We start from the raw sequence: 14,772 nt of genomic DNA, 5'->3' as shown, positions 1-14,772 counted from the left end.
CCGGTATTACATCTTCACGAGTCTTTCAGCAATTCGGTAGAAGTGTCTTGTTACTGTCGTCCAATTCGTTGAGCACTGGGGATCATCTCCGCAATGTTGTTGTTCGGAGAAGACGGATAAGTAACCTCAAATAAATTGACCACTCGAGTCCTCTGAGAAATAGGAGCACGCATTCCTTGTCCTCTCTTTTACCATTCTTGTACCGGATATAAGAATTTCGTGACTCGAATTCTCGAACACTAATTAGCTTGTCATACAACAGACTTCTGATAATTATTTCGGTACTTTTATTTTGTATAAAAATGTCAAGATGAGACAAATGACTGAAGATGTTAGGAAAAAATATTTCTTAAAATTACAGTGTAACTTAATAAACTAAAATTACAATATATAAATAATAGTCAAGATAAATATACCTACATTTCATTCACTTGTTAAATAGGAATCGACTTAAATAAAAAGCAAAGATTAGAACAATGTTGATAGTTTTCTACAAGATCAACTTCGCATTCCCGACATACTCTGTAAAGAACAGAAGCTCGAAGGGTGGTCCCGCATTTATGAATTCAAATATTCCACAGGGTGGTCGACTTTTTTCCCTTCCTCCTTTAACCAACCCCACTACTTTATATTTCGTTTCCCTTTATATTCACCACCCGTATTTTTACCCTTGTTAAGCGAACACGTTTACGGTATGTCTGTCGGTTGTAATTCGCATGCATGCGGCCATTTCTAAGCGTCCTGCATTGTCGATTTATTTTCGGAGGCTCTTTCAATTTACTTTCACACTTTACGATTCCATTTTTTATTTAAATGTTCGTTCACCGTTCGTGGCGAATATTTGCATCCCTTTTCCCGTACATATGGCTGCAACGATAGGGGATGGGGTTAAATGTTGCTTAAACGATCATCCACTCACCTCTCTTTTGCTTTCTTAACCTTTTTCATTTAACTCTTTAAGGATATTTTAAATTATGTTTGATATGCAATTTTAGTCTTTTGTGTTTTGTGTGGAGGGGTGGTTTTATATGTGGTTTATGGAAAAAATGACTATTGTGGGGTTATTAAGATTTTTTGTTGTCAACATACATTGTACTTAGACGACTCAAACGTTGAATTGTATTTAGATTATGTGAATGTCAAATTGTATTTAGGCTATGCATACATTAAATTGTATTTAGATGACTCAAACGTTGAATTGTATTAAGGTTATGTCAATGTCGAATTGCAGTTAGGTTATGTGTATATTAAATTGTATTTAGATGACTCAAACGTTGAATTGTATTAAGGTTATGTCAATGTCGAATTGCATTTAGGTTATGTGTATATTAAATTGTATTTAGATGACTCAAACGTTGAATTGTATTAAGGTTATGTCAATGTCGAATTGCATTTAGGTTATGTATATATTAAATTGTATTTAGATGACTCAAACGTTGAATCGTATTTAAATTACTCAAACCTCGAACTGTCTTTAGGTTACTCAAACCTTGATCTGTACTTAGATTACTCAAACCTTGAATTGTCTTTAGGTTACTCAAACCTTGAACTGTACTTAGATCACTAAAACTATTGAACCACTTAAACACTGAATTATAGGTTATGTCAACACTAAATCATATTTATATCATCTCAACATGCAATTGCACTTACATTAAACCTAACTTGCAATTAGATAATTTAACGAACATGTCCCATAATCACGAAGATCGAGACCCCATAAAAAAGATGTTCGAAACTAGGAAAGATTAGAAAATCAGAACGTTAAGTGTCAGGAGAGGTGTTCCGAGAGTCGCAAGAACGACATTAAAGGAGATTTCAACGTTACTGCCACCGGAGATGATAGCAATCTTGCGATTATTGGATCCATTTACAGCGTGAAAACCCTTGCCGAGGAGAATCTCTCCTCGTCGTCACTCGGCCTCATAGGTGTGAAACCAAGCGCAGATCATCGCATCAATCAAACGTTAATTACATGTAATCCTTGATCTGCTTAGCTCGATGAATCCAAACAACATCAACACCGATGTGCCTGTTTGTGTAGAAGATACAATGCACGCATGGATTTATCGTTTCAATTGGGTTAATCGTGTTTAATCAGAGCTTTTGCAAATATTATATTATAGACAACGTGTTTCTCCTTTTGTCTCGACCTTGCTGCGGATGTACGGTTTTTGTATATTAAATCGAGTTTGCTGACAATAGACTATATTGGTGATCAATTATTTTAGTGATTAATTAAAAATAATAGGATCATAACCTCAAAATATTGAATTTACGGGTATTTACCACTTTTTATATTATTAATTTTATTAAAATGTTTATCGCTAATAAAGTAAGTTATACATAAAAACAGTTGAATATAAAATTAACATTTTAACTTTCTCTGTTCGTCCTTCTTAACCTATAATCCTCTAGGCAGTTGCGTTATGTACGGCAGCTTAATTATTGCTACAACGTTAAGACAACCAAAGAATGTTAGAATGTTAGACACGTCGTATCTTCAACGATCCTTCATGATACAGATCGTAATTAGAATTGGACCAAAAATTAAATTGCAGTGAAAATACGAGTCCTATCACATTGCAATTACAGTGTGCGCCACCTATGTGACATATAGTCATAGAGTAAGTTTCATATTACAATTGTGAAGAGTCAGTTCTACCACAAGGTATGAACCACTAATTTTATTTACAAATAACGTCAACCTTCACAACACTGGATGATGACCTTGACGAGTATGTCTAGGTCCACCAAATTCTTCCAAATAATTACAACAGTAAAATAGCCAGGGTTGCAGGAAACGCGGCTGAAAATCGATCGGTTCGACCCATTATCCGATATCGCCGCGATCCTCGAATCCCGTGCATCGTCAGGTAGGGTCGTCCCAAAGGTGAATATCGGCACGGCAATATCGCGGTAAACCGGGGAAAATATGTATCGGGCGTAGCTCATCTGTTATAGCCGGTAGGCATGCAGGCGCCATGTGTGGCCGCAGTCAACGCATGCCCGCGTAGCCCGTTTTGCCCTGCCGATTACACTCGCTCGCCCCGGGCTATAACCCGTCCCGAACCGGTCCCCGGGGATGCCGCGGTAAATACGGGACTAGGGAACAGCGACGTCGAACGACGATCGGTTCCCGATGGAATCGTTTACACGTCTTTGTCTCGCAGGACTCGGTTTTATCTTGCGAAGCACCGGTGTTATGAAGGGTGGGTATAATTGCTTTGAATTTTAAAATTACTACGTTTTTTTGAGTCAAATGAAATTACTGGATTTGCTTTATGTATCACATGACGCACGTTTACTCTATCGTGACGCACAGTCAGCTCCATCTGACGCAACTGTTGAAATCATAAGTTAAGTCGACCATTGAACTAATCAAAAGATTATTAAAACTCACATCTTTCTTTTTATAAACAAATCTTATCAATATGGTCAAAACCCACCCCTTTCTTTTTCCTTGAAGATGGAGATGTGGACAAAGTATTTTATATTTTTCCAAAACCACCCCTCTTCAATATTATCAAAAATGAAGCGAAATATACCCAGAATATTATTTTTACTATTTCCCGCATCTACAACCCCGTTTGCAATCAAAATACACCCAGTAAAATCTCCACTATGAAATAATAATGATCCCAACGAAAGATAGTAAACGAATGCTCCAATCACACGAGAGATACGTTTCCAAATTAAAAGAACGTCGCGTTCTCGTGCGCGGTTCGATTCCTTTGAAACGAACGTTGGGTTTAGCGTCGAATCGCGAGAGTATCGAAGGAAAAAGGGAGCTTTTCGTATGCAGCTTGTTATTTTCGGATTAATTTGCCGGCTGCCGAATTCGACATGAAAAACAGGCAAAGAATTCGCTCGAACGGGACGCGAAAATGTTCGAAGCGGAAAGGGAAGTGACGCGGGAGGGAGAAACACGGATCCAGCCGTGTGTATAAACTTTAATTTACGCCGTGATGCGCAGAGAAACGTTTCGAGCTAATTTCTCGTCCGGTTCACCCTTCTCGTTTGTTCTTTGCCTTGAATTTCCTCGATGCAATTACGTATTTCTTCTTCCGTGTTGACTGCCCCCCTTTTTTCATTTTATCATTTGGCACGGGATCGTTTGATCAAACAGAACTTTTGAATTACCAAACCTTTGTGCAAACACTTTGTTTGGAAAGTTTTTAGGAGGACCCTTTAGTGATACATGTAGTCACGGTTTTACGACACTGTTAGGCACCATTTTCTATATCATATGTGTAACACATGTGTAACATATAGGATATACTATACAAGGTTCATCGAAACCTTTGTACTCACATTTTGTTTAACAATTATTTACAAGAACCCTTTAATGATACATGTATTTAATTAACGTTTCACGAGACAGTTTAGTCATTATTTCCTATCACACATGTAACATATGTGTAACGTATAGAATATGCTATACAAGGTTCATTCAAACCTTTATGCTCTCATTTTGTTTAAGAATTATTTACAAAGACACTTTAAAGATACATGTATTTAGATAAGGTTTCATGAGACAGTTGAGTCACCATTTCCTATGTCACACATGTAACATATGTGTAACGTGTAGAATATACTATACAAGGTTCATCCAAACCTTTGTACTCACATTTTGTTTAACAATTATTTACAAGAACCCTTTAATGATACATGTATTTAGTTAAAGTGTCACGAGACAGTTTATTCACCATTTCCTATGTCACACATGTAACATATGTGTAACATATAGGATATGTATTATGCAGGCTTCATCCAAACCTTTGAGCTTACATTTCTTTAAGAATTATTTACAAGGACCCCTGAGTAATACTTGTATTTAATCATGGTTATTTTTCACATGACACATGTAACATATGTAACATATGTGTAACATATAGGTTATCCCATGCAAGCTTTATTAACCATGAAAAATAAGTAAAAATATACATATCCACAATATGGATGTAATAGGGTGACTCATAAAAACTTTCTTTTTCGTCCTCACCCTCTAAAAATTTCATATGTGGTATAAAATAATTCTTTCAAAGTTTGAGCTTAAAAATTTTAATTCAATCTTTCAAATATCAAAGGCTAATAAACAAAATGGAAATAAAGAGAAAATATAACAGAAAGATGTAAAGTCATTCCACATTGCCTATTTTAAAATTATGGACAATAAAAATGATTATAAACTTGCTATTATATAAGAAATGAACTATTTTTTGAAAATTGAGAAATGTTACCGATAATTTCTGAAACACATTAGATTAACGAGAGAAATGAAAGGTATCATTATTTTGTTGGAACGATTGTACAGCAAGGTTCATTAATCAGAGATTCGAAAACAACATCGGGAACACTAATAGTTTGCAGAATATATCAAGCTGTGTCGTTGGCTGATTCACAAAGTGACTCACACAAAGCACAACGCAAGTAGTTATTTTTTCACGCGGTCTCGATTTCAACGTGTTTAAATCGAGCTAGTGGGCGTCATTTTACGTCAACCATCCAAAGAATGCCGTGCTTCGGACATCAATTGACGTCACAGGAAAAAGTCAATCTTCTGTTGACATAATCGCTTAATGTATAACATATGATTGTAAAACGCTTGCTTTTGATTTCTGTTTGTGTTCGATAGAATTTTATGCGAATTCGTTCTTTTGGGTTATTGTAAATTATAGGAGATCAGAGGGTTGTGTCATTTGAATTGAGTGGCAAATTACTGTAATATCCTTTGAAATTTCTGCATTTCTAAAGTTTGAAATTTTTCAAATTTTCAAGTCTCAAAATTGTTGAATATTCAAAGTTTCAAATTTTCGAATTTTTAAATATTTTAATTTGAGGGTTCAAAGAATTTATAATTACGTAAGTTTAGGAATATGAAATTTTTAAAAATAGAAATATTTGAAAACTTAAAAATTGGGGACTGCGGGACATAAAAGAAATGTAATTTAGAAGTCTATAATAAAAAAAATTTATATTTGTAATAAAAAATATCTAAACTTGTATATCTCTAAATTTGCAAATTTATACATTTATAAATTTGTAAATTAGCAAATTTATAAACTTGTGAATTTCTAAATTTCTAAATATAAAAACTTACAAATTCCTAATTTCTTTAATTTATGAACACGTCATCTTATAATTCCACAAGCACATAAATTTATAAATTTAAACTATCTAAATTTCCAAATTGCTAAACGTCAAAATTAGAAGGTCCTTAAGATCCGCACCAAGAATCTAAATATGTAGAACAGTTTTATTAGAACCGGAAAATGTATCAACAGTCTCTTCTGCAACAACGTAATACATCGACCCTGGCAATGGCATAATATGTATTCGTGAAGATGAGCTTTCAAACCGATAATAATATATTCGTTACTAACGTCACACACATGACGCGCCAATTCTGTTTTGAGAACTCGATATTTGCATTTTACAGTCCGAACGTACGAATAAAGCCTGTCCTAAACATGATTTATGTAGTCTTGAAAGCTATATGACAAAAATATTTGCTATGAAACTCAATGTTGCATGTTCGTAATATGTTGAGTTATTTACATGTATGTCATTCTTACTATAATAGAATACAAATGTATACATGAAATGTGTAAATGAAAAAATGCAATATACTGTATTTAATTATTTATATTTTTATACTACTAATTTTCTTCTTCAATTTTGATAAATATAAACTGATAAGTATAAACTGTAATAATCTGTAAAGTGATCATTTTATGTTAAGAAGAATAAAAGTGGCAAAATGTATATTTTAACATTTTGAAACTAAAAATTTTTCAATTGTAAGATTCATCAATTTTTATATCTAATTTCTTTAGTCCCCAAATTATTAAGTTCTCAAGTTCCAAAATTTCCATATTCATAGATCTAGAAATCCCTAAATTCCTAAATTGTTATGTTTTCAAATTTCTACATCCCCAATTTGCAAAATTCCCAAATCTCTAAATTCCCATAATAGAAAATCTACAAAACTTTAAATCCCCAAAATTGCTATGTCCTCAAATTTTTGTACAACCCTAATTTACAAGATCTCCAAATCCCTAGATTTCCGTAGACCTACAAATTTCAAAAACTCCAGATTCTCTATCTCCACATTCCATGTTTCTAAATTACTACACCCTTCAAATCCCTAGACATCCACCTCCTCTTACATCCAACAATTCCCAAAATCCCACATCTCCAAATTCTGAACCCATCCCAATTTCCCAAATCCCCAAAAACTCATAAAACACAACAACCAATCTCTTCCCGCAATCGCCATATTCCCCAAAAGAATCAAACTATACAACTACATCATAACACAGTTCGACTACCATCAAAGCGATAATATATTAGTTTGAAAGATGTTCCGAAGCGCACAACCGTGAAAACAGCAAGAATGTATCACAAAATGGCTGATCCACGGCTGAACGCTCGACCGATTCGACGTGCTTTCGCAAAGAGTTGAAAAAGTTGGCAACGAAACATGGAACCGTAGGAAAAAGCACGTCGCTTCAAGCTGTGATCGCAAGCACAGGGTGCAGCATCGTTCCACGGAGAATTTATTCTGGCCGTCGGTGCACGCAGCCGCCCACCAACCGCCGGGCAAGCATCGGGGCAGGGTTGGTCACCGGTTATGGGGTGTAGCTGGCATGAAGTCAAACAGCGTTCATAATTTACGTAGGTTCGTCTGTGGCCACGGCAGGGAAGCAGTGCCGTTTGCCACCCAGCTGAGTATCACAATAATTTTCCACCTCGAACTGTTTTCCACCCTCTCGAAAAACTCACCCTCTGAAACCCTTCGCTTTGGATATTTCTGTATTCCCGATATACTATATGGATGACACTCATTTAATTTCTAAATTTTATTTAAACAAATTAAGAACGTTCAAACTTTTTCAACAGGGTTCATTAAAGATTCACTTGTTCAGTAAATTTAAGAACGTCATAATTTTTGTGGAGTGTGAATGCTTTATTTGTATGCGGTTGGGGATGGATGCAGTATTTAAATAAACGACATGAGGTCTATCATTGGATTGAAGAATGGACTGACGGAATGAGCTGTAAAAAAGTTGGCAATGTCTTTCAAAATTATTTGTAAGTCAGAAAATTAAATCTGAAGGGTAGATTGTAAAATGGGGTTACTGAAATAAAATTTAATAGAAGTCCTATATTTTATTTTACATTTAATTGTCCTACATTAGTCCTACATTTAATTTTCTATATAAAATTTGATCTGCTAAGTTTTTGCAACTTAAAAAAGTGAGAACGCATTCGAGTTAGATAAGCAACCCTTTCGCTCCGTAACGAAATCACCCTTCAAGGGCGCGCACAAAAGCAACCGAATAAAGCTTTCTTGTACCCGTTACGAAACGTCGTGTCGCCATGAAACAGAAACAAACGTGACGCCGGAAGAAAGGCAAAAAGCCTCGTCCTCGAAAGAAGCGGGCGAAGCTTTCTGCTCGAATTTACGAGAGAATCAGCCGGGAGATTTCGCGAGCGTTGAATAGCTTTAACGAAGCGAGACGTGTGCTTTCTGACGTTCTCCGAAAGCTCGCCGGTTAAATCTTCCTCGCCCTTTGGTCCCTCGGACGATTTCCTGGTCCCGATAGATACGGAACACGTGCAACCACCACCATCAACGGGGTAAAACTTCGTTCTGTACGAACCACCGTACGTGTCCCCCTCGGTTCCCTCTTAAATACGTGACGCCGGGATATAACGACTGCTGCGCCTCCCCGTGGAGGGCGGGAACCGGGACGCGCGTGTACACACGGGATTAAGATTCGATCAGTGATTACAGTTCGAAGAAAAAGTACGTCGTTCCACGGGATCGACCTATTAAACGTTATCTGGAGAAGATACGGCCGACAGGAGATACGGCAATCGGATTCGAAAGTTCTGATAAGCCGCCGGAATTAGTAATGGCCTGGGGAGGGTCGTATTGGAATATCATTTGAAATTGGAAATTTTAGCTTTTTGAGATGGTTAGTGCTGGGGAATTATTTAATTAGGTTAGCGTTTAAAGGAAAGATATGATGGAAGAATTTTATAGTGCTTGATTTGGGAATTTATCAGAGCTGGAAATTTGATAAGCTATGTGCAAATGTGGAGATGTTACAATTACAAAGTCTCAAATGTACACTTCCTGCTTAAATTATACACAAGTCCTCATAACAGAAGAATCCATCTCAACTGTCCCCATCCATAAAACATGTCAGTAAAAAAAAATCAAGTCCACAATCTCCACATGTAAGAATCCCACACTAAAATACCGACCACAAGTGCAGCCACCGCACTCGAAAATTCCTCCACAAGAGACCAGCCCGCTATAAAGCCAGAGACGAAAAAGTACGGGAAAAAAGAACGGGAAGTATCGTTCTCTCACCTCCGAGCGCTCGCTATCTACCTGACGCGGGGGCTGCGGAGGCGGGGCGATTGTCCCAAGCAGGAAAACGGTTGAAAGTTCCGGCTGTTCGGTCGGCAGCAGTTTAAGTTTCCGCAGGGCCGAAGTTATAACGAGAATTGCCCTGGCCGCAAAGTTTCCTCGCGTGTACACACTGTCCCCCCACCTCCCCATTTTTCTCCCCGGCATCCCCGTGCGTGCACGGGGGAGTCGAGGGGAACCGAAACCGCCCCCGTTTCTCTCTCGTTACGCGCATACTCCACACGGGAATTCGCCATGTAAACCGTGCACACCGCAGACATTTTCTTCTTCTATTTTCTTTCTCTTCTTCCTCCTCCGCGAACACGAAATCCACCCTCTTGCAGGTGCACTCTCGTGCACGTTGCGGCCGCGGTGCTCTTTTTCTTAGCCGCTCGCAGGCATTCGTGCGGCGAGAATAAAACGCTGGCATATTTCAGACTTATTGCTCCACGCGACGACCACCATTCCGTGCTGCCTTTATTGCGACTAGTTTCATTCTTTTCCGGTTTACGGTGTTACCCACACCGACGCTCGATTTTACACGCGTCTCGACGCCCGTCGACCGTTTACGCAACGATTCACGAGCTCCACTCTTCATGCTGCTCGAGATTCGGGTTCTTTCGGATGGTTAATGGAGGCTACGGTCTTCTTCGGTCATTTTATTATTACTGGTTTAGTTCTTGAAAATTTTATCTCTTTGCTCCTGTGAGTCAGGTAGCCTCTGAACTTAAGCAGCATCTTATGTTAAATCTTTTTAGATGTTAAATATAAATTATTTATACTGCATTTGGGAATAATAACCCTTTGCACTCCTATGTCGAGTGTAGCTCCACATCACATTTTTCTTGAATATTATAAACACTACAATTTACAGATTATTAACACTAAACCTACCGACACATAATATGTACTTAATTTGAAATTAAAAGTGAAGTTAAAAAGTAAATAGACAAACGACAAAACATAAATTAGTACACACATTTATTCTTTATCTTGATGAAAATCAATGCCGATTTCAAGGAATGTACTTTCACAAAATGTGTACCTTATAATAAGAAACTTGTGAAGCGGTCATTTGAGCGGTTTGATAGTTTTAGTGTTAACATCAATTCATAATTAACCCCTCAAACTATTATTTTCCCAGCCAAGGGTTAAAAATTGTTCCGTAAAAGAACAATACATGTATTGCAGAAAATAATTAAAACAACCCCTAAAAATCATCCAAATTCTATTGATATAATCACAAGTGTAAAAATATAAAAAAAGCAATTTAAAAAAAATCCCAACAAATAAGATTCATATCAAAAAGTTTTATGAACCAAAATCAACAGTGGAAAAGTAATGAGAGTACATTTTGCCACGAAACCATAGAATCATCGCCACGATGGATAATAACGTTCAATCAAACAGGAACGTAATAATCGTTGCAGAATACCAATCAATTATTTTCCAACGCGTAATAAATGTTTAAAGTAATACGCGACTAATGAATCCGCGTAATTGTAGGCCGAGCCCTGATTGAAATATATTTGAGTATTTACCTCGCTGCTGGAACGTTAATGAAATTAATTTCAGAGAAGTAATTCGCGTACCACGCTGCAACCGCAATGCCAACATATTTACGTTGTTTTCATCATTCTTCCGGAGGGGGCGGGGCAGAGTTTGCATAAACGTGCATGATTATTCCGGATGAACAGTCGCCATTGATTTCCGGATACATGCGTAAATTTGAAGTTCGAAAACCGTGAATCGCCAAAATTATATTGCGTTTTCGCGTTTGATAACCGTGAAATTAACCAACCATCGACTTTTTCAATACGGTATTCATTTAGGAAGTAATGGCTCTTTTTATCTCTGTTTTTAGGTTTTTTCTTGCTGCCTCACTGAACTTCATGTCTGATTAATTTCGGTTTGTGGTACTTTGTCAGGATTTTTTGGGAAGCAGAACATTTCACGAATATTAAATACATATGTTGTATACCTCTTGTTTATTGTGGATTTGTATATTGTGGATGTTGAAAATTTCTTCATTTCGTATATTTTTTTTTTTGTGTATAATTATTGTCGGAGTATGGGTTTTAAAAACACGTTTCTAAAGTATTCTTTCAATATACATATCTGCATATTGCACATCCTGCATATGTGTTCTAAATAGCTTGTACTGTTTAGTAATTTTAATGATTTATGTGTCTACAAGTCTAATATAAATTTTAGCAAATTCTCTTATATTCCGCGTATACTATCCATAATATATTACAAATGAATTTTAGTGATATTCGTCGACACAACCTCCCCAATCGCAACGACCCCAAACGCCAAAAAACCATATCGAATGCCGTTTACCGTTACAAAATACAAATACTAAATATCATTCGATAATTCGAAACAATTTGCTTAAGCCGTTAATCCCTCGCAACTTGCAACAGGCTGCAACCATCTCCAACGCTGCCACAGCACAGACATACAGACAGATGGATTGAAGCAGGTTGAAATCCAGCAGAAACGGAGGGTTGCTCGCAAACACGCCAGATTACCGGTATAAAATGCTAAACCCGCGGCTGCACGATTCCCCAGCGAGCGGATTACCGCGGAAGTTTTGACGCGAGGCGAAGCACAAAAGAATCAAAGCGGCAGAATAGGGCGAGGCGAAGGGAGAGAGGAGGCCTGAAAAGCGGCTTGGATCGGGGCCGCGTTTGAAGTAGCATTTCCTTGGCACAAACGACCCTCTTAATCAATTGCTAGCGCCTTTATCGCGGCTCTCGAGCGCCATCCACACCTCTCCGCCTCGCGCCGAAAGTGTAAAGCGGCTGGCTAACAAGCAGCAACTTCGATAAATCTCGCTCGTTCCCGGGCCACCTTTTTCAGAAACAACACCACCAAAATGTAATAAACTTCAACAATTTTGTTTGGTACTACACCTTTATCAAATCCAAGGACACGTCAGTTATTGAGAAGTTATTTGTAAAGAAACAGGTTGACACTAGGTTTAGACATTTCTTATATACACTACCGTCCATAAGTATCCGGACACTTGATTTCGTTACATAAAACATAGTTGAACTTTGTACGAAAGGTATTTAGGGTTATATCATTTGTAATAATTATTATTATCTTTTTTGAGGTGTCATAACGTAATAGAATTAATTTTTAAGTACAAATTATGCAATGAAAGTGTGAAAGTAAAATTCATGTCCAGAAGTACAAAATCCATATTTGTGAATCTAATGAAACGCTTTCGATTCTAAAAAAAATTTTCATTTCTACTGTGTTTCATTTCTATGGTGCAGAACGTATTCAGAGGGTTCTTCGATATGTTTCAAGTGTTTGTAAACTATTGGTAGATGTTTAGGTTCCCTCAATGGAGATAAGAATGGAGGTAACGCTATGCACTCAACAGTTTCGGTTTAGTTCGTCTGTAGCTTCTTTTCCATCGAGATATGAGTTCCAAACGAGAATTATCAATGGAAAAACGTTTCAGTATTCTGACCTTCGCAGAAAAAAAATCGATTTTAGTTACTGCTGCAGATACTTGAATAACTTTCATGCAACGCGAATGCATATTTCGCTGGTGTCCGGATACTTATGGACGGTAGTGTACCTATCTCTACACGTGTCAATTTGAACGAATACATTTAAAGAAAAACTACTTAGAAATTAATATAATACTATAAAGTGTATAATATATAAAACTATAAAGAGCTAAAAAATGAGGCAAATAATGTCCCGAAGAAAAAACGTCAGGACACAAATATTATAGAGTAACGGCAGTTAGTAAATCTGGATTCGATCGCGGTGAAAACGCTTATGATGCGAGACGTAGGTCGCGAAAGCGAAAAGCTCCCCAGAAGCTCGGTCCTGGCCGAACAGGGTGTGCAGCAGGGAAAACTTATGAAAATCCGGGATTTATCGCGGCATGTGCGAGAGCCAGCCGCCTCCACGGTTCTGACAAATCGTCCGGAAGCGAACGTTCGATCGTTCCTGAATCCTCTTTTCGTCGGAGCCTAGGAGCAGGACCCTCTGTCCCGTGGACCAGCTGCCTTTGAAAGCTCTGATAAAAGTTTTAATCCGTTTCGTCCCGCTTACCCTCCTCTCTCTCTATTTCTGTCCGTGGCTTCTCCATTCACCGGCTTCCACCCCTTTTGTCCGTTGTTTTCGCGAAAAATCGAAAATTCGAACCTGTAGCTTGTAACGGTTTCGTGTAAAACTTGCAATTTTAATTCTTTTTGGTAAAACTTTCTACGCATACTTTTAAAAAATATCCTAAAACGTTTAAAAATTGACTGCATTGGTGGAGTCGATTGAAAAAGCTCGATAACGATATACGGCACATCAGTACGGTTCACAATTATAATTCCGACATAAATAAATAAATAATCTTAATTTGTATTCACGTGCAGTCGCCATTATAAATCGTTACCGATTCAATATGTAAATACCCCGATTCTTTTATCGTTGCAACAAATTTTCAATGAAATCACAATATTCGGTTAACTTAAATCAAGATTTATTTAAAAAATACTGTTATACCGAGACCCACAAATTCTAGGAGAAAGCAGCCACCACCGTGGTAGCCGATAAAGCGAAATAAATGGGCAGCTTATCAGCGAAAAATACTTGCCGCGAAAGTATTATCGATTATGCGAGGGATCGGCGTATTTCAGTTAAATAATTTTGCATTAGAGCACACGCGCGTGCAAATGCGCCAGCTAATCTGGCCGGGGACGCACGCGTGCACTTCGAAAACGAGAAAATTAATTGCCATCCCAAAAATACGAGGGGACGATCCCCATTATAATAAATTCAGGGGTAAGTTTCGCAGAGGCTACGACCCTGCCTGAATTTATGTACCATATAAGCCAATTATTTATCGTCCCTGTGACTCCGACTACTGTAACCCTTTCTCCTTTTATTTTCATTTCAATCTTTGTTCATTGTCTTATTCTACTTAGCTTTGGTCAATGAACTGTTTTCATGTGGAGTTTCGAATGTTTAATAAAATTAAGATTCTTGAGAGAGATTGTGATATGTTTGATGTCGATTTTGATGCAGAATTTTTAGCTGTAAATGTTTTCTTTAATAATGGATGTAGTCACATGTGGGGATTTAGTTTTGTATTGGATTGACGATATTTCAAATGATATAATTTAGTGATATTTTGAAGTTGATGAGAATCTTGAATTTTTAAAATTTAGTACGTAAAATTGAAATTTTCAAATTCTTGAATTTCTAAGTTTAAAAATCTTGTATTTTCCAATAGCAAACATTTTGAAATACTAAATTTATTGTGTTCTTTAAAATTTATTATCTCTCTTGTATTCATAATAATACTATTATTATTATTATTA

At 37.1% G+C, this 14,772-nt stretch overlaps 1 protein-coding gene across 11 annotated transcripts in view; it reads right to left on the bottom strand.

The window, feature by feature from the left end:
- LOC100876992 (uncharacterized) overlaps positions 1-14,772 on the bottom strand; it is a 514,205-nt gene that overhangs the window by 248,594 nt on the left and 250,839 nt on the right. The window lies entirely within an intron of this gene.

The sequence above is a fragment of the Megachile rotundata genome, chromosome 10, assembly GCF_050947335.1.
Source record: "Megachile rotundata isolate GNS110a chromosome 10, iyMegRotu1, whole genome shotgun sequence".
Taxonomy (NCBI): Eukaryota; Metazoa; Arthropoda; class Insecta; order Hymenoptera; family Megachilidae; genus Megachile; species Megachile rotundata.
Note: the sequence above shows the minus strand (reverse complement) of the source record. Positions and strands in the feature narration are given on the sequence as shown.